General features: G+C 42.3%; 1 long non-coding RNA gene across 1 annotated transcript in view; it reads left to right on the top strand.

Moving 5' to 3' along the window:
• Positions 1-8,653: 8,653 nt before the first annotated feature.
• The window catches only part of LOC134008608 (uncharacterized), a 117,123-nt gene continuing 103,855 nt past the window's right edge, over positions 8,654-21,921 (top strand). The window contains exon 1 of the long non-coding RNA XR_009928166.1: positions 8,654-8,703. This is a non-coding gene — a long non-coding RNA (uncharacterized LOC134008608). The remainder of the gene's footprint in view (positions 8,704-21,921) is intronic.

The following is a 21,921-nucleotide window of genomic DNA, read 5'->3' on the forward strand; positions in this document are numbered from 1 at the left end:
TCAACGCTTTGCGGGAACTACGATATCACGCTACAGATGGAAGATGTGATGTACCAGATATGCTGCACCCGTAAGGGGGATATTGAGTTCTTATTATCAATATGATTTAATTGATCTCAATTTAGATATTTGGATTAGCAATATCCATTAAAAGATAAGCATACCCTATGTATATGAGGCAAGTGAATAATTTGAGAGAGAAAAAGACCTAGTTGCAAGAAATGTAGGGAAACTTGTGAAAGAAAGGTTTGTAGTTGTACAGGTGTCTGTACTACTAACCTTGAAAGTGTGGTTGGATATTTGTTAGTTGAGTCAAAATACCAGTTTATATTTGTTATAAGCACAAACAGAAGTATTTTAATGAAATCATATTTAACAAAGGTTGTCTGTTTGCCACCAACCTGAACTGCAGTGAAAGTGTTAATGTTTCCAGAACACTTTTAAAACTCTTTGATGAAGTGTGATCCCCAAATGTATTGAGACAGCATCTGTGCTTTCATTTTCAATTTTACCCCCTCCAAAAGACCATATGGAATGTGTCGGAAGCCATTGTGTCAATATGTATTGTGATCAGCAAGCTTTAAATTGTGTTCTTGGTTACCTTTTCACTTGGCAAGGGCACAAGTTGAAGGACACATATTTTACATAAATGTAAAGCCATAATCCCTATCTTAAATTGGCATTATGCGGTGAAAGTAAAATGAAGATGACAGATTTTTATAACGATGGCATTTTAGAGTATTTGTTGAGCTATACTCATACATAGAGAATGCATTCTAATCCAATCCACATGTTGCATTGAAGATAAACACTCTTAAGATGTGCTTTCAGGTGGATGTATTCCCCAAAAGTTTGAGCTGAGCTGTTTCAACAACAGTTAGGTGAAAGTAGAGCCAAGGTTTTCTTTTCTTTTTTTCAAAGAGACTGGATACCCCAGTGTCCCCTTGCATGGGAGTAGATCTCTACACCTACGGCATTTGAACAGAATAAACAAATGCCTATATCCTGATATTTCACTGCGCTGACATTTCCTTCGTATCATCCTAGGTAGTGTCTTACAATGGAAATATGTCTGTCTTTTCCCAAGGTAAATATATTTAAAGCAACAGGTAAGACAACTTAAGGTAAGATAATTCTAAGAAACTCCTCAAGTCCAACATGTTTCCGTATTGTGTACTGTTCATATTTTTGCTAATTATACAATGTTTGCAGGTCTGAATCCCACAATTGTTGGATGTTTTTAACAATCTAACTATAACAATGTCTGGAAACTAACCTTACCCCTGCGCCACCTTTGGTTGCCTAAAATACTCTCACAAGGAAAAAAAGTTGGGGTTAGTAGTATGGTGGCAGTCAGCAGGAAAGCATTGATTTTTTTTACCTCTCTCACTCTCCCGTAAAAGATTCTCACTTCGGTTTTGTTCAGTAATTTGTATGGACAATGTACCAATTTTATTTTGGGTGACAAACTCCTGAACTTTACAGATCCTGTAATCCTGCAGATTATTCGATGTGGATTTGGGCGAGGGGAGTTGTTAGTACTTCAAGATAAGGCTTCATTCATTGCCAAACTTCCAATACAGGTTCTTGGTGCGATGTTGACACAGCAAGCCCCACAAAGGTTAACTGAAGCTTCAGGCACAGCTCTAAGTGCATCTGCCTTACCGGAGTAATCTCAGGTATTGTGCCTGTCAGAGACTACATACTTACAGTTTTCTCAGTCTTAGTCTCTCACATGGCTGCCTCTCGGGCTCCAGGTGTTGCCATCGTGAAGAGGCTTTGATCTCTGTATACAAACATGTTTTAATTCTTAATGCTCCCGTCAAACTACCGATGGAAAAGGGCTCACTGGATTTCTCCTAGGAAATCAGCAATGGAGTATCGGGATCTTATGTATCTCTGACATTTGCGTTTTATGTTTTTCTTACTTTTACATTGTTTGATTTCAGGACACCTTAAGTCTCCCGAAAGAGGATTAGAAATGTGTGCTGTGTCAGCCTGGGCATTTATAATGAAATAACAAAAGGGTGAAGAAAACAGGTTGACAAATGCAGGAAAACAAGTTTAATTTGAGTTTGAAGTTTGAATTAATTCTGTACTCAGTCAAATTCAGTCAAAATATGTAGCATGCACCTGCCTGATTCACATAATGGAAAATGAAAGATGAATCTTCCAATTTCCATAAATCTCCTTTCTCTATACCAGATGAGGAGGCAATGTTCCCATCGCACCCAGTGAGTTGGCACAGGCTGAAGAACCTGTGCTGTTTCAAAAGCAGTTTATTTGGGGGGTTTTGATGAAAATCGATTAACATAAATAACAAACACTGCTGCAAGACTGCAGATGCTGTGCGCTACAGAATTACATGAAAGAATAATGATGAAAGACATCAAGCTCTAATGAAGCATCTGGAATTACATAGAAGAAAGCTACCTGGTTGAACTGCATCGCTCCCTGGGATACTGAAGCCTGGTCTTGATGCTTTGCGGTTAGCGGAAATGATGGAAGTCGTGTTTTGAGTACCAAGAGGGGGCGCTCAGATATTTTTTTTTCTTCAGTTGTTTACAATCTGAATTAGCAGGGTCATGTTGACCCTCCACGGTGAAGTTGAAGTGTTTAAAGGTTGTAGTGTACTCTATTTGCATATAATAGGGAACGTTGAGAAAATGCCATGGCCGTAGGGTTCAGACACACAAACACACCCACAAATTATCTTTTTTTTTATGAGCTACTTGACCATTACAGTTTATTGCGTGACATGGTTTCATATTGTATGAATTCACAGTTTAGGTTTAATCACAAGTAAGTATTTATGTATTTAGTAATTCCCACTGACGACACCACATTGACTAGGGGGGCTGAAGGACAGCTTACAATGTGATCTGGCATGGTTTAAATATCAGTGTAAAGTTCAATTACCTTTGATATCATCCCTGACTCGGCACAAAATGGTGCCTTTAGGGAACTTAGTGAGCAGTTGAATGAATCACTAAAAAAGGTCTCAGAGATGAAGCAGTTGATGAGATTTATTGACCAGAAAACCATGAACCTATAGGGCCCCCTTGGCCAAAGTTACATTTGGACTGACAAGGTGAGTCAATAAAGGCTGAAATCTGATTAGATATTTCACCATGTTGTTGCAATATATTTGAGATCAGAGTAAAATGTTAATTACATCAAAACTGCTTTATATATCTACCTCAATCTGAACCCAATTCAAAGGAAGGAAGCTTATCCTACTGTCGGGCCTTTATGACAGAAGTAAGGAGCAATGTTAGTTTGTGATAAAGGAACAGGTAGTTCTCCACCGCTACAAACTAGCAGATAATTACACCAGACACCACAGAATGTGATACAAGCTTCCATTGGGGGGTGAAGAAGATCTCAATATTTCATGGCAACAGTCTCAAGGATACATTTTTCATAACTTCACAAAGGATTTATTTTAAATTAGAATCATCTGGATCATTATTCTACTGCTGCACAGAGGAACTATTTTGTCAAGGAGGATCACATGAGGTTTTAGTCTTCGTTTGATGTACGGTGGATGGTTACATACAACAAAGGGTGATCAGTTACCTGGATAGTTACAGTGCTTTCTGGAAACATCCTCAAATGCCAAGCTGTCCGGCTCAATCAAGATGCCTGGAAACATACCAAAATCCCATTACCCTATTCTATGTTCTTTCAATTCCTCAAGCTAGACAAGATTGGCCATTTTCTGGGCACTTCTGTCACCTAAAAGATAACGAGGTCCATTTCTCCAGTTCACTTGTCTCCTGACTGCCTCCGCTCCCTCGCTTCCTCCTCTGCAAAGTAGCCTATATATATTAGTTTAGCATAAGACAGGCTAAAGAGCGCTAATATAACCCCTGTATCCCACTAGTCTGCTTAGGTTCTCCATGCAACAACAGGGCCATCTGCCCTCATTCACAGCTCACTTGGTTTGGCTTGTCACCGTTCTATGAATAATGTCTCCAGCGAGACATTCTGTTTTTCCCCCTCCCCATCTACTTTTATGTCCCGTCGTTATTACCTGTGCATAGCAAGCATACTGTCAGCGCTTTCGGCCAAAAGAGGCTCATTTAAACCCAGTGGGTAATTTGTCGAGTCATCCAGCGCGGATTCATCTGTTTTTATTGAACGCCATCAACTGCAGACTGTAAATTGTGCAGTTGGCCTATGTATTCCGAGTTCTTTAAAACTATTTGATTGGTAAACAACCATTGAAATACTGTGTTGTATACAATATTGATGTCTTTGTTATTTTCCAGTTTTATCCGTGTGATCCATACAGTTGTTCAATTTGATCTTAATAGATAACTCCAGAGATTTAAGGTTGTATCGAGATATTATATTGCACAACACACGCCCCAACAGCCATTTGTTGTGCAGAACAGAGCATTCTTAGCAGAAAGTCTTCATAAAATACACCCACTGTCAAAGAAGTATACAGAATATCCCCAAGTCAGTGATATTTAATGGTGATTACGGAACAAAAAAAATAAGAAAAAGTGAAAGTGAAAATTAATTAGTCTTTTGAGTTATCGCCTTGTTTGGAAGGACTGATAAGAGAGACATAGAGGCCTAAATTGGTAATTATCCTGGAGTGGGGCAATGCTGCAAGATCAGCGTTCCAACGTCACATCGCATCAATAGTGTGCCGTCCTATATTCTGTAAGGTGATAATCACCTTACAGAATATAGGACGGTTCGTTATGATCCTTTGGGTCATGTGACCCGAAGGAAGCACCAGGGTTAAGTTCAGAGAATATGTGAGTGAGCAGTGGCATTCAAGAGTTAAACACCTTCTTCACGGTGGGGGAGAGCTTTAATAAGATGCACAGACAATGAGCACCACTTTTTAGATGTTTTAATTGGCTAGGATGGTTGGTTTTTGAGCTTGGGAGTTTTAATTTATACTGAGAGTTGTTTGAGGTATATTGCTGAGGTGAACATGAAATGCAGCATTTCCCTAGAGACTGAACTAAAGACTATGTATGCTGTGATGTTGCTCCTCATAATAAATTGCCATTGACTTTGTCAAAATTGTTTACCGCGGAAACTGAACTATGTTTGGTAGTTTTTCTGTAACATTCAAAAGACTAGCTCTCTCCTCTTCCCCTTCTGCCCCCTGTTGCTAAGTGACTATAGATTATTAAGTAGTTAATCAACTTCCATCAAGGTGGCCGCAGAATTCTAAATGTGTTTTAAATGAGTCCACGGAACCTGAACATGCACTAACAACTCATTCTACATTCACGGCACTGCAATTAAAAGCCGTTCAATATCTGTTTCTCAACTGCAATCACACCACAGTGATCGGCTGCTCAGTGTACTCTGGTACTCAGAAAGTGAGTCACTTAAGTTTGTGTCACAAACCATCACTCCAGCAATACCAAGTGTCCATTCATAATCAGTGACAATTCACCAGAGAAACATCTACATGCTTAACATAAAAACTTTTTACGGCCCAACTATGCCTTAACATGACCTGAGACAGCTAGCCAGCTAACCCTGCATGGCTGCCCCATAGGGTCCAGCCTCCTATACATTGGCCGGATAAACATAATAACGAGAAAAAAGGGCAACAGGATACCTGCTGTGAGGTTCCAGCCACATTAGACGTCTTTTCCCCACTGGTCCTCCTCATAGATGTGATTTCACAGACTGAGCCAGAATGGCTTCCTCCCCTGTGGAGAGCCAACATTGCCTCTGACACAGCAGCTGTGGAGGGTGACAGTTGGTCGTCTTGTGTGGACTGCAGTCCCCTGCCTGGAAGCTTGTTGATTATAGAAACAACCTGTGTTCTCATCCAGAGGGGGCTGTAGCTGAGTGCAAAGTTGATTTGTGTTGGTTGTGGGGGGGTAAACATACTTGCTTTGACCCTTTTCTTTCATTTATTCGAGTTACTTTAAGACTGCTGTTATGATGGGATAGAAATAACACTGTGAATGGTGGCTTTAGCGTCATCCTCCTTATATTGTTATGTAAGAACCTGAGAAAACAGCTACCACGTTGCTTCCGTAACCTCTTGGGTCCTTATTGCTTGTGGTTCAAAACTTTAATGGAAGGTGCCTTACAAAATGTTATAAATGTTTCTAGTGTATATGTGTGTTGCACAACCGCCTACTGAATTACTCTTCCAGATTCCCGTATCCAAGAGTCATGTCACTGATCCCTGGCCTCGGACGATGTGTTCACACCTGCTGAGAGTGGGCAGGAAGGAACCAGGTGAGAGGTCACAGCCCAAGCTGAGAACCAACTGATAACAAGCTCTTAGTGGTGGCCACCACAGGAGTTAGCTCTGCTGCTGTGAAGAATAGGAGAGTGGATGCTTAAAATGATTCAACTTTTTTTTACTTTGTTTTCTATCCTGAAAAAAAAAGACCCAGTTGTACTCTTTTTTTTGGGAGAACAAGGTGCATTTTTGTAGGTTTAACTTATATAAGGTAGCGGCGATATTGTGTGGCGAGTCACATAGGTTAAATAAAACAGGTGGCATTGACACATTCCGTTTACATTTAGTAGACGCTCTTATCTAAAGCGACTTACAGTAAGTACAGGGATATTCTCCCCGAGGCAAGTAGGGTGAAGTGCCTTGCCCAAGGACCCAACGTCATTTTGCACGGTCGGGAATCAAACCAGCAACCTTCTGATTAATAGCCCGATTCCCTAACTGCTCAGCCATCTGACACAAAGTGAAGGCACATAAGAGTCCACATATGCTGCTACTGTCTAGGTCCTCTAGCTCCGCACACTGAGGTCTCTTCCACCATGTTTCTGCTGACCACATTCACTGCAATACCAAACCATAAGAAGGCCCTACAGAGACCTCCCTCTGCACTACACTTAGTCAAGTTGACGGTTCCTCTTGTATGACTTCCATTAACTTACCCCTGACCTAAACACAGGTTTAGCTTATCCCCTCTCGTTAATAATGATATTACCATGCTCTATCCACTCCTATATTGTACACATGATGAATGGACGGTGGGAGATGCTAGCTAATTGGCTACAGCAACCATGTATCTTCTCACGACCACACCAGGACATCTTTTTTTCGAATATTTCATGCAGTGGAAGCACAAGAGCTATGTGTGGTTGAAATGCACCTTTTTTTTTCTTCCCCCCCCCCCCCCCCCCCCCTCGATGTCACAGGTGAAACTAGGGTGAGCTGTGCTGTAGGTCTGAGCTTGCCCGCCTGTTTTGGTTGCTTGCCTGCCTGTTTTGGTTGCTTGCCTGCCTGTTTTGGTTGCTTGAATGCCTGTTTTGGTCGCTTGCCCGCCTGTTTTGGTTGAGTCAGACGCCGATCGGCTTCTGACCATGAAAAGGAACACCACCAGAGGCAGATCATCATGTTTCATAATCATTTGATTTTTAAGCCCTTTAGTATTTATGAGTACTTTTGTTTGGACAGTGCACAATGCACTTGGATTGAAGGCTAGGAATGGATCGGCATGCTTTAGCCCTATGAGAAATCCATGAGTTAAAAGCCTAGTTCTTGGTGTGAAAGACACATTACTTTAAGTATCTCGACACCTCCACAGATAAATAGGACACACAATAACACACTTTGCACACCAGACGTTGAAATGCTTCCCCCGATAAATGTCATGGCTGCTATAGAAATGCCACCCGTGCCCTCTCAGGAATCAATCGTGTTCCGTAGCACCTCACCATGGAAATGAACAATATGTGTACATATTGCATGCATTCAGACTCACCACTAAACACATCCCTTTGCACAGCTATCATAAAGAATGTGAGAAAAATGCAGTAGGATGTCCGTGTGCACACACGGACAGTAATGGACAGTCTACCAATCATGAATGTCTATAAATTCCACATCATATTTCGACTAAACGTAATATTTCATTTGGATTTCCGATTTTAACCCCTCTTCCCTCAACTGCATCAACATGCATGTGTATTCAGTTAGCATTAGGGGACAATCCAGACTGTGAGATTAACAAGGAGTAGGAGGACGTGTGCCTACAACGATTAAATCAGAGTAATTAGTTTGCTTTCAAATTCAAACATTAGAACAATTCTTTCTTTTTTTTAAGTGAGACACCAAATCCATGATTTCCCCAGAGTTGAGGTTAGGCCCGAGAAACCCAGATTAAAGAGCTCAAGGTGAAAAAACAGCAGGAAAATGGCATTTTGTGTTGGATGAGAGTACTGTTTCTGAACACATCAGCCAAACCCCAACAAATTATGTTTGGTAATTATTACCATCTAGAACATGAAAGGGATATTTGGGTGCCTCATTGTTGTGAGAATGAATTTACCTTGAGATGACCTCGCTGAGCATTACTTTGATTCTTAGCCCTTGATAGATTTAGAGTAGGGATCTGATTTGCACTTGAATTAATTGCCTTTTTTGTGGTGTGTGTGGGTGTTGGGGGGTTGTCAAAGGAGATAACAGTTCAAGTTGTTGCAGTGGTCTATTTGTGTTTACATTTCAAAGAGATTCTGTGCAGGTTTTGCATGTTTTGGTAGGTGAAAAGGTGTACAGAATGGCAAATTATAAATCATTGCGAATCAGTTGAGCAGTTCACATCCTACCACTATAATCGCTCGAGTGTCTGTCCGGATTTGCATCAGCAAATTGCGAGGCGAAGCGCAACTAATTATCGCGGCGAGCTATCGCGAGGCCAGACGCAATTAAACACGCACACCTCCAGACAAGTCAACCAGGTAAGAATTCCAAAACTCACTATTCGCTAGCTACCAAAATATGTTTTTTTTAAACGCCACATGCAATGTTTTTAACTATTTGACCGAGAGTCTCTCGGGGATAGATAGCTCAACGTTAAAACCCTCTTGAGTTGAGAGAGGGTTTTAACGTTAAACTATCCCTGGGCTAAGATTTACATACTAGTTAGCAAACATAACGTTTTGCAGCGTAAGCAGAGGGTAGCTTACATATTTAAACAATTTAGAAGGCCATTGATCACTTGTTTTTTAGAGAGAGGTGGGTGTCTAACGTTACAAGTTAGCAGCCCTACCATGTGCGGGGTAAATGAAGGGAGAGCTGTATGTTACAGGATGTTTGGTGATACAATTTGGTCGCACCAAAGATGTTTTGCAACACTGCATGACTGAGTTGTTGCATTTCTAATACTGACTATACCGTACCATTGTTGTCCTCATATAACGTTAACAACCGAGCATAACCTGCCGTGTGGGGGTACACAGGGAGAGAAAGCTGTGAAACACGTTATTTGGTCGCACTAAAAATCAGTTGCAGTGCCGCACTACCTAGTTGTTGCATTTCTAGATTGTGTGTTTTAGGTTGTGTGTTGTTTGTTGTTCTGTGGTGGTGGTGGTTGTTGTTGCCGTTATAGACACAACACAAACGACTAGCATCCATCTGCCTGGCAATAGAAGTTTGATTCTGAGAATGGACAGATCAGGATGAGGCCGGAGAAAAAGTTGATACACCTATACCAGAAAGGCGCATTGTGCTAGTGCATTCAATTATATAGGTTCACAAGAACAGGACTTGAGTACACGCAAAAAAAGTAGTTAGGAGTGGTGGAACCCCCCCCCCCTCCCTCTCCCTTTTGCTTTGGGTGTCCGCACCGTTTCAAAGGAGATTAATAACAGAGACTGTTATGCCCCATAAGGCCGTTTCAGCAACAATCTTTTTGCTCAGTGTCAGTTGAAAATATTAAATAGAGGAGATAAATCTCTACTGTCTGGATGATGTCTGATCCAGTACGGATTAGGATTTAATAAAGCAACTACAAAAGAAATCCAAATATGAATGTTAAGGCCTAATCATTCTTATTTCTTGCATTAAGCATAATTCTACATGAAATATGTATGTAACTTTGATCACCCACCCTGAGATTAATCCCTCAAAATCCATGTGTCCCATTTGAACAATATCACTATCTGATCACACTGTAATTATTATATTAGATATATAAATTTGATACATTCAACTCAGCTCTTCTCAGAAGCTGTGATGGTAAAATACACTTCCAAGTGTGCCTTGTCTCCTCTGGGTGGGAAGTTAATGGAGCAATATGTGCCAGCTCTAGGTACTCAGGCAAATATGAAAATCAATAAAGTTTTTAGAGCGATACATAAATTGTATTGCAAGGACCCACTAGCACTGATCAGAATTCCTCAGTGATATCACGAGAGAGCCTGAGCATTAGAGATGACCATTACATCTCTACTGAAGTCACTTAGATCGCTGGATAATTTTATTAAAATTGTGGAAACTGTAGTTATTTTCCTCTGAAACCTCTAACTAATTGTAAGTTTGTTTTCATGTGCCTTTTGTTATATATATATATTTTGCTATGTAAAGATTACTGTCGTATGTTGTCATTTTTTATGTATGTAAGTTAGTACACTGGATTTGTATGTGCTGTTACTGTTTACCTGATTTTTTTGTATACTTTAATTGCTTAAAAAAAGATACAGCGATGACCCTAAATGGGTTACGGTGGCTAAATTGTAAGATATTGACACAAGTTGCTGTGCATTCCACATGGAGCAGATTTTGATTTTAGACACAACCAAACTAATGAACATAACTGAGCCCTGGGTTATCCAGCTGACTGGTTTGTGTCAGAGATGCCGTGATTCAGAAAGGTGTCAAGCCTGAGGGGTAAAACAGGATGACATAGCAATCAAACGGGAAAGGAATTTAGATCATGTCGCAAAGTGAACCTCAGGAGGGTGTTCTGTCTTCCCTCCAATCGCATGGAAATGAGCGTTCACTCTACATAATTGTGATTTGAGATCATGCACGCGTAAAAAGAAAAAAGGTAGAACACGGTTTAAAAATAGCTCAGAAAGAACAAAAATAAATCAGCTGTGTGTGGCGTGTTGCTTTATCGTCGCTGTAAAAACGCATCACTGAGATCTCATCCGTCTCTGGTATCATCTCGGCTTTTAAACTGCCAAAGAGACGGGTTACAACTTTGCTGTAAATACGATAGGACGGTAATTGGCGCACCGTTTTGTCGCCCTATGAATTATTCATCGCCAGGAAGAGAAGTTCGTTCTTAAGTTGCTGCTGCTGCTTCTAAAGTTGCGGTTCCAGACCTATCTCGTCTTAAACGGTCCGAAGAGAGATTCATCATTTCTTCTCTTTGGCTGTCAGATCAGGAATATATTAAAGTGAGTGTGAGGATCAGCTTGGGAGATAAACACCATATTTATAATGCCCAGGGAGAGATGATGGCAGCTGATAATTTGCTCTCTTGATGTCCGACCCGACACTGACTGGTTGGCGGCGTGATGGATGTTTACCAAACCTATCAGGAGAGAACAGCGGCCTGCAAATGAGTAATGGTCGAGACACGTCAGAGACGAGAGGACTTGGTGTTTAGGAGGTGTCGCTCGCTAGCTCACCCCCAAGATCTCCACATATTGCCGACATTTCAGTGTCTGTTGCGCAAAGTGTGTGATTGTGTGTCCCGTTTCTGTGTGGAGGTGTCGCACTACTTAAAGTAATGTGTCTTTCAGGCCAAGAACTAGGCTGAACCCCAACATCTCCACATATTGAACAGGAAACCCTCCTAAGAGGAAAGAGACGGGAGGAGAGAGGTGGCTGGGATGCTGCTGAGTCAGCCAGGCCTTGTCTTATTAACACTGTCCCACATCCTAGGGAGAGAGTACTCTGTTGTAAGATTAACAACATGATCTGCCAATACAACCCTAACCTTTTACTGTCTGGTGGGAATAGCTCAGTGTTATATACATTTACATTGTCGTTTAGCAGACGCTCTTGTCCAGAGCGACTTACAGTAGGTACAGGGACATTCCCCCGAGGCAAGTAGGGTGAAGTGCCTTGCCCAAGGACACGTCATTTTGCACGGCCGGGAATCGAACCAACAACCTTCTGATTAATAGCCCGACTCCCTAACCGCTCAGCCATCTGACCCCCCGCATATATATTGAAAAAAGGTCTGCAGAAATTAGTTTCTCGTTGTAGTGCAAGAGGCCTAGCCTGGCATCAGTTTGCAAATGCGTATTAGTCTGTAACCTCTCAGATCCGTTTTCGATTTCCAGAGGGCGTTATCAACAGGTGCAAACAAGAAGTCTCTTGACTAATCCTCTGTTCATTATATATATTTTATTTTATTCTTAGAGATATTAAACCTTGGAACGTTGCTTCATTCTGTGCATTCATGTAATGGATGTAAACAGGCGAACCTTGCATCTCACATCCTTCTAGGCCCAAGGCAGTGGCTGAACATTTCACATCAGATGTTTGCTAAAAGGCTGACCTTAAAAAAGACGTTAAGTGGATGTTTTTGAAGCAGACCTGCTTTGGATCTATAATCCAAAGCATAAAAAGTCTCCACAAACATATACCATATAGGTCTAAGAACATTCAAGTATTTACAAAAGAATGCTGGGTTAGAAACATTATGTGAGACTTGAATGAGAATGTGTCTGTACGGAAGTCTCTTGGCTCCTAAATAGTTAACTTTGTCGGGCGGATATCAGACACGGATGCCCCAGGAGCTCAGCAGTTATGAATGGAAATCACTTTGCTCTGTCAATCATGACGGCATTTGTTTGTTCCCAGGTTTTTCCCTCTGCGATGATTTACAGTCACAGGGCATTAAAAATGACCAGTCACATAAATCATACAGTGGCGTGATGAAAACTCTCCATTAATACTGTAAGTTGCATTTCACGCTGATAAGACCCAGGTTTATGCCTGTGTCTGCTGTAGTACACGGACTGTCTTCACCCCCCCCCCCTCCCCCTCCCCCTCTGCACACACTCACACATACGCACTGCAGTGCAAAACATGAGGAAATAAAAGTGTTCATGTGTTGGTATGCATGTCTGTGAGTTTTAAGAGCATGTGTATCAGTGTGAACCAGGGTATCCCTTAAATACCCCCATTTCAGTGGCAGTAAACTACGTTTAATCCATGCTGCTAGCCACAGCTCCAAAAGGCATGTATTTTGTGCTCCCCCCCCCCTCCCTCTTTTCTATTTTTGCTGATGTGAGACATGTCTTCCTGGCGCCCCTCCTACAACATTAATTAATACTACACCTTGTGATAGATGACCCCACCGTGAGCTATCTACCTCCCATTCATCACCCCATCGTGGATGGAAGATGGAACTCAAAACTCTTTTCTTTCTCTGCTCCCCTCCTCTGTTTTCCTGTCTGACACAAAACAAGCGTGGTGTTCATCTAACCACTAAAGGCAAGCAGTGTTTTTTTTTTTTACAGAGTGCACGTTGGGGCAAACCGTACCGATGGGCCGTTTGATCCATTGCTGGCGATGATTGATGAATTCTCTGTTAAGCGGTAAAGAATGCTTTGTTTATGGATGATGCATCGATTTGTGACTAATTTGTTATGTTTGCTCTGGGATGAATGATCATCAATATGCATTGAAAACCTCCTTAAAAGACTTCGGTGTAAAACAAAATGTTGTTGTGCTGTTGTTTTACACTAATAATACTATATTGCCGCATTGCAGTACCTCATCATGTGAAATGTCATTACAGTAGCCACACTAGGTGGACTGTCATTTAGCTGCTAGTGGTATTCTGCAGTGCACCAAGTATTTGTGTAAAACTTTATTTTATGATTCTTCTTTATTAATTTTTTTTGCATGTTCACACATATTGCAATGTTTTAATTTAACAGACACTTTTATCCAAAGTTTGATAACGTTTTAATGGCGTTAAGTCTAGAATCCCATCTGCGCACATCTCCGTAAATAAGTCTGAAGATGCATCACTTCCAAAAGACCCCCGACCGGTGCCATGTCAGTCACTCTCAAACATCCAACTGTCACTGTCACTCATATCCAACAGACACGGCATGGCGCCCCCGGCTACACGAACAATGAGTTTGGGATTAACTCAGATGGAACAAACACAACGTGGGATAATTAACGCATATTGACAATATGTATTTATATACTTTGGTGTTCCCACCGACAATCTGTCTCTCAGAGATTCTCAAATAGCCCTGAAATTGCTCTATAGCCTGTGACTGTGCCATGTCTTTGCAGCCCCTGTTTTTGTGTTAAGTTGCATTATCAACCCCGCTCCGTAATTGTCAACTACTTACAAGATCTAAGAACAAAACAACCGATCTAGTTAATCAGCCATGTTCTCTGTGCTTCACCTACCAATGGAGGAAAGGTGACAGATCTGTTTAACAGTGTTGGGACGTAGCCACAGCTTCAATGACAACTGACCTCTAGGAAAATGAAGTTGGGCCTTTTAATTACAGGGCTGGGATGCCGCTTCTAATGATTATCTGCTAGCACTGCCAATCTGATACAGATTGAGTTCGCCCCTGAGACCGCAGAGGGAGCGGGGGTGGGGTGGGAGGGGGGGTGAGGCATCTGTCTTCCGTGTGCATTTCCAGACGGCGACCGGACACCACCCTGACTTGAGAAGAAACATGTATTATGTGTGTCGTTCACTTACACGTCATTGCCGACAATCTCAGTTGAATGTGTGAGGGCACATGGTTATGGTGATTAACCCTTGTGTTATCTTCGGGTCATTCTGACCCATCAGTCATTGTGACCCACCGTCGTATTGTGACAAATTTACCGCATACAAAAACAAAGTGAAGCATTTTCTTTTAACCGTTGGGCTGTCTCAGACCCCCCACATTGCAAAGGTTAAAAGAAAATAATTTTTATTTGTTTTTGTATTGGGTAAAATTGGGCAAACACAACGATGGTTCGTTATGTTCCCACACTGTACTCCTCTAGGAGCATTGTCTGGGTGTTGCCTTTTTCTCTCCTCCTCTCTCCTCATGTTATGCTGTAACTTTCTAGTTGGTGCCGAAAATGGCTGCCTAGGTAGGCTCTCCTGCCAAAATAAATTCCTTGTCTGTGCAAACTTTCATGGCGAATAAACACCGATTCTGATTCTGAACCTTTGGGTCATGTGACCCGAAGGTTCATAACGAACCATACGACGGTGGGTCACAATGACTGATGGGTCATGTGACCCGAAGGCAGCACGAGGGTTAAGATGTGTGATTCTCAACTTTTTTGGGGTTTTCTTTTTGTGCCCCTCCTGCTCCCAAGACGCATAACTTATCTTCTGATCTAATTATAATCGTCAGTTTATTCATTGGCATTTTTATTGGACTGTTACTTGTTAGCAGTGTTGTTAGTTTCAAGTTGAAGTTATACTAGAACCCTTATCTTACATTAAGTAATGTTGAGTTAAATAGTTAATAGAGGAGAATCGCAAACCCAGGACCTACTTGGTGTGGTCTTGCACCGTGTCACGTGATGACAGTATAAAACCAACACTGCTCGTTTCGAGAGTTTTGCCAACTTTTTTCTATATGTCAGTTTCTCACTAGCTCAACCCACGCACACCAGGGGCGTTGCCACGGGTAGGCCTGGGTAGGCCCAAAAACGAAAATATCTCCGAAAAATTATGCACTGGGTGCACGTGGCAAAGTAAATAAGTAAAAAAAAATGAAAAGATGCCTATCCATATTTTTCTACGCCTACCCAAAAAGATTATTCTGGCTATGCCCCTGAACACGCAAACATTTTTAAGGCGTCATTTTGAAAATGCTAAATCTATTATTCTGTGATTGAGGCACTGTTCATTCCTGAGGGAATATTCATTCATCTCTTCTTTCCCTTTTAATGTCTGTATCTGAAAAATGATACAAATTAGATTGTACGTTGGCCCAAATTGACATCAATTCGTTTTGTGATATATGCAAGAACTAAAACCTATGATGGCGCATATTAATTGGTAGTAATTACTAATCCCTAGCACTGTAGAAAATTGTTTCGGGCAATTTGGTAGACTGAAATGGTAATTAGGTTTGCCTCTTAATGATTGAGCTAAACTGTGGATTAGTTGGCTAGCATTCATTGTACTGTGTCGGTGTTTCTACTTTGGAATGGCTCACTGCTATTGGTGCAAAAACACCCACTTCTGACGTAGCTCTGCAGGAGTTGTATCACATGCATAACGACACACATCAGAGGAATGACAGGAATGGCTTTCAGAAATAGACTAATATGGAAGTACATTGTGTTACACTGACTGGATGCCATGTGTTCCTGTGGTCCTGTCACTTCAGGAACGGTTTCCTGGTTACAAGACTTGCGAGGCTACAAACGTCCCTTCAGAATGTTCCTGTCATCGGAGTGTCAGTCTGTTCTTTCACTTGAAATGTGGGTTGAATCATGGGAATTTGTTCTGAACCAATCCTCTGACGAACCAGAGGAACCTCGTCCAATTAGACCGCTTCTGCTCTCCAGCCCTCCGTCTTCCCAGCCAATTAACACATATCCGTCTCCCCTCACCTGAGACCAGTCTCTTAACCCTTGTGTTATCTTCGGGTCATTCTGACCCATCAGTCATTGTGACCCACCGTCGTATTGCGACAAATTTACCTCATACAAAAACAAAGTGAAGCATTTTCTTTTAACTGTCGGGCTGTCTCAGACCCCCCACATTGGAATGGTTAAAAGAAAATTATTTGTATTTGTTTTTGTATTGGGTAAAATTGGGTAAACACAACGATGGTTCGTTATGAACCTTTGGGTCATGTGACCCGAAGGCAGCACGAGGGTTAATTGGGACAAAGAATCGGAAGACGTCAAGTGATGTTATACCTCTTGACTGCAACCGGTTACGTCCCCTCCTCCATTCTGAGCCGTGGTTGTCAGAACGGCAGCCAGTCACGTACAGTAAGCATGTAGGGTGACACGCTGTACTGTATACTACAGTATATTCTTAGATGTCAGGACAATAGCTGGAAGTTTGTTCTTCTCGGGCACGTACACGGGCCTGCATAGATTACCTTTTGTGTCCCTCTAGGCCATTTCACGCATCCTGCATGGTAGTTCTGCTGAGTACCCTGTGATCTTCCAGTGTTCACCTACCAGAAGGCAGTTCTTCCCCCATCCCACTCGCCCAAACGGTATCACCCCAGGAGAAGCAAGGGGAAGCGCAACGATAAATACAAATAATGATTCACATCTGAGGCAGTGAAATGTAGCACATTGTTGCCATTTATATTGCCCAGCTCCTGAATTTGTGTGCAAGCGCTCGGATCTCTGAAAACCCTTCATGATATGGAATTGATTTCCCAGAGAGAGAGAGAGAGATAATTAGTCTCTGTCGCGCTGTGGAAGGAATGTGCAAATGGGCTGTTAGTCTCCTCTCAGTTACAGTGTGTCCTTTCTCCCTCCTGACTCACTGTCAACTGGTGAAAGGGAAGTTGGAGACAAACAACACGATAACCCTCCAACCACCATCGCCACCTCTACTACCATACCCTCCCTGTTCTCTTCTAACTCACTGCAGTTACTCAGCCATTAAAGACACAGAAACACCTTGATTAGAGAGAAGGAGATCAAGGGAGGGAGAAAAGAAGCAAGAGAAAGAGGGTCTGAAAAGAGCATTTAAACACTTGGGAAGAGCAAAGAGATTGATTACAGCTTTGTGAAATCGAGGAAAAAAACTAAAACGTCGACTTGAAGGAGAACCACTCGAGTCTTAATGTGCTGTTGCTTTATTCATTAAGTCCATGGTGTCACTGAATTTGCATATCCCCAAACCCACCCATGGGACATGTTTAACACTGAGATGCAGCTACCAGAAGGCCAGGCCCACGTGCCAGTGAGGACCTAGGAAGCAACCGCTGCCTCTTTAAAACTACACGCGCGACAAGAGACCACCCCAGATGAAGTCTCTTGCTGCACGCCATTCAAACTCATGAAGCCCAGGTACCTAGGGACTCACAACCTCTTCACGCCCCTCAACTGACAAACTTGACTACATTCCTCCAGTTTGAAACTGATGCCCCTGGAAATCCTCATAAGTCAGGGGCGTGCTGGGATTGTCAAGTACGAACAATTCCCCATTATGGAAATCGTTGGATGGGCTTTGTCAGAACGCCAGCTCTGGTGACGGTGTATGGCTGTCGAGGTGGTGTGCTTGACAGATGGGCCTGGTGGATATCGGCCCGAATGCTCATTCCCGGCATATGAAAACCAAGCCTGTGTCATTGATGCATCAGATGTAAAAAGACGTGCTTCGTGATTTGGAAGCGAAACGCCAGGTATCATTTACATTCAGTCATTTAGCAGACGCTCTTATCCAGAGTGACTTACAGTAAGTACAGGGACATTCCCCCGAGGCAAGTAGGGTGGAGTGCCTTGCCCAAGGACACAATGTCATTTTGCACGGCCGGGAATCGAACCGGCAATCTCCTGATTAGTAGCCCTAATCCCTAACCTGCTCAGCCACCTGACTCCCAGGTATCGAGTGGTTCTCTCTCTCTCCCTCGTTTGAACTTGCACCACCTGTTATCAATCCTTTTGAAATGCCGAAGTGTCTCTGTTCCTCTTGGATGTAAAGCATGCACGCTGTGTCGTTTCATTCACATCCTGGAAAACCAAGAAGTGATGCCAAAATGTTATTGTGTGACAAACCAATATATATTTATATATCACAAGATCATTAACTGATGTGTATGCCCAGAGATGATGGGTTGGACTGAGTGACATGAAAGAACCTCATGGTTACAATACAGCTGTGAGAAGGGTCCAGCTGCACAAACGTATCATTATTATACTTATTTTTGGCCGCAGAATACAAAATAATGGCGGTCGAAATATCTTTTTAAAAACTCAATGCTGCTTGAATACTCGACCGATCAGAAATGTTCAGCGAAGCAAGGTCCACCCCAAAGGTTCCTGTATTTTGGAAAGCACTACCCGTGGAAGAGGAAATCAATAGTTCCTGCTTTTTTAGTCCCCGGAACTCAGTTTGGTTCCTAGTTCCTGCAGTGGAAACGCATCTTTTAGTGAACGTGAGAAAGAGCCCTCTTTACACGAGATGAGAAACAGGTGTGCTGAATGCATATCGCTGGCTTGTAGCAGTTTTTAATTTGAGTCGGCACCAACTGTTGGATTTGCAGCTCCACTGTACCTATCTGGCAAGGAGGCTCATGTTAAATCTGTCTGGGAGGGATTGGAGCCAACAAGGGCTAACCAGGCTGCTCCCTGTGTGCTGACAGTCTCAGCCTAATTCACTCGCTGTCACAGAAAATGGTACGGCTCACCTCAGCCAGCTGACTTGACTCAGAACAATACCCAACTGTAGGGTTGTGGTATGGGGAGATAGAATGCGATGGCAGAACAAAGATGTTGTTCCTTTTACTTTGAACATATTACTTAAGACTTTGTGTCATCGCATATCGTTTTAATAAATGCAGGCCTTGGAGTCGGTAATTGATTGAAGTTGCTTATTGTTGGTAAGTTTGGGACTGTTTTGATAGTGCAGCGGGAGAGACTGGGATTTAAACAAAACCATGTGCACAGTGTCACCTAGAGGTCCTCATGAAAAGTGCACGTAGAGGAGGTTTTCCCAGTCTGATGTCCAGAGACTGTATATAGCAACTCACTAGAGTTACAGCAGTAAAACTTTAAGTGTGTTGTCGGGCTTATAAAGTAAACACATTTTTCCTTTGCCTGTTTGGCAGTACCAGAAAGTATGAACAAACACGACAGCCTTTGACAGTTACTTAAATTTTTTCGAAATCCTAACAATTATGATGTGACCTGAACAAGCTTCGTCTCCTCCCGTGTCGTCAACTGTAAAGCCTCTCTCTCTCTCTCTTTCATTTACTCTCCATGTCTCTCTCTCTTTTTCATTTACGCTCCATGTCTCTCTCTCTCTCTCTTTTTCATTTACTCTCCATGTCTCTCTCTCTTTTTCATTTACTCTCCATGTCTCTCTCTCTCTCTCTCTTTCCGGTACTTTTCTCACAGAGGTAATTTTAGCGCTGGTGGTTTACTTACAGTGTCGGGGTGGGATAATTGCTACAGATGTGTCTCTAACCAAGCATGTAATATCCGTAGAAACCACTGTCTGGTGTGTGTGTGTGTGTGTGTGTGAGTGACGTTTTCCCGCTCTACATTGTGCGTTGCCCACTGCACAGCGGTTGGTCCCAGCCCACTTACTGCTAGTGAGATGAAAGGCATAGGCTGTCGCAAACTTGTTCCTTTGACTCGTTTTGCTGTCGCTCTACTCTGTAGTTTGCATGTTTGTATTCAACAAACGGTACCAGACAAAGTTGACACCTAAATAGGATTTATGCACGCGTGATCCTCTCAGATGCTGCACAGCCCCCACTCTTATGTTCTGAGTGTAGTCAGAGACAGGGAAAAGACTGTGATTCACTGCAACTGTGAGGTCCTGAGGCTCTCTCTGCCCAGCGCCGACTGCAGCCTACAGGTACATTTCAGAAGCTGTACTGTAGAACGTTATTTATGGCCTGTCAGGCGATGGGTGAAGTGTGGCTGTGGGGACTCTTCTGTAAGGCTCCGATTTACTGGCAGTGCCAGACAGATCCACATCTCCCCCTGTTGAGGAAAAATCAGATCACAGCCTCCGTCCAGTGAGAGAGGGGACCTATGGAGGCGTTGGGTCATTAGAAAGCCCTTGTTTTTTTTCCGTGGGCCTGGATTTGAGCAAGGCAAGCTCTCATGTAGGTTTTGAAAAGGACCCCTCTATCTAAACCTGTTCACACAAAAACACCTGCCTTGGCCCATGGCTTGATGATGTCTGAGTGGGCATTGTTAACAGCAGTATTAGGCTACATTTAGTATTTCACAAAAGCCTCTATGCCTGTTCGAAATGACGAAACAAAAAACAGCTAGTTTGATGGGAAAGATCCCCAAATTAATTTTTGACAGAAGTAGGAACGTTTTTAATTTACTATTGTCTACAGATTCCTCCCTAAGGGCGATCAGATAGCATTACTGTGTGTCACTCAGTTTAGTTTGAGCCTCTTTATGAGACATTCATTGGCTCAATTAATTAACTTGTTTTAATATCTTCCTTTTTCAGGCGATTAACTGGGCTCCAGTAATGGTGTCTATTAAAGCATTCAAATAATTAAAAAAAAAGTATTAAAAGAAATCATGTAGAACAGCTTGAATGACAATGACTTTGCGCCTTATCTAAAACGGATTCCATGCAGGTTTGCCTTTGCTAAATGCGTCAACCCCAAACCAAGAAATCCACACAGTCGTTTGACAACAACAGCCTTGTGTTTAGAACTCAGAGATCGTCACGTGTAGGTTAAATACCTTGTATGTAATATACCTTGACCTTGAGCAAAACATGTCACTGAGACCAACAGTTTCTGAGTTTCCTGAATGATGTTAACGAATGGAAGCCTGCTTGTCTCAAACTTTGTTGGTGTTGGCAAAGCACGTCGCGTCTTTATCGAAAACAAAGCGTGGCACAATGAAATGCCTTATGACTGTCTCCTGGTTTTCTATGAATAGTGTGGGCACACTTTCGTTTAATGACAGGCTTCTAATAATAAAAACGTTGGCGGAATGCTGAGTTTACCAAGCACTATACAAGCCCTTTTTCTGCATTCTGAAGCCTGATGACTACTGTACGCCGAGGGTTATTGGAGTTAAGATTTAACTACACAGCTGTTTGTTTCTTCAGAAGGCTTTGGAAGAGAGGAGCATTAAGATGAGCTATGATTTTAATGGGCTGGTGTGTAAATGATCTGGGTTGAATGTAAGGAGTGTGTGTGGGTCTGTGTTCCTGCAGGTGTGTGTGTGTGTGTGTGTGTGTGTGTGTGTGTGTGCGAGTTAAAGTGGGTCTGCCCTCTGAGTTAAGTCATTATTCGCCGTGATGTTTGTTCATCATTATATAAAACATGCAAGCATGGCACCTCTGACTGTGCCAGTGTCAACAAAGCAACCATCAATCTTACTTTATCACAAACATATGGAGCCAGACATCAGTGTATCTTGTACACTGTTCGGTCCACATACTGATATTCTGCAACAAGGGAATGAATTGTTCAAAGATAAACAGACATATTTTTTGTCAGGTCCCATTTGTCGTATAGTTAGTGGACAAACTGCATTTTCGGTAA

Source organism: Osmerus eperlanus, chromosome 22, assembly GCF_963692335.1.
Source record: "Osmerus eperlanus chromosome 22, fOsmEpe2.1, whole genome shotgun sequence".
Taxonomy (NCBI): Eukaryota; Metazoa; Chordata; class Actinopteri; order Osmeriformes; family Osmeridae; genus Osmerus; species Osmerus eperlanus.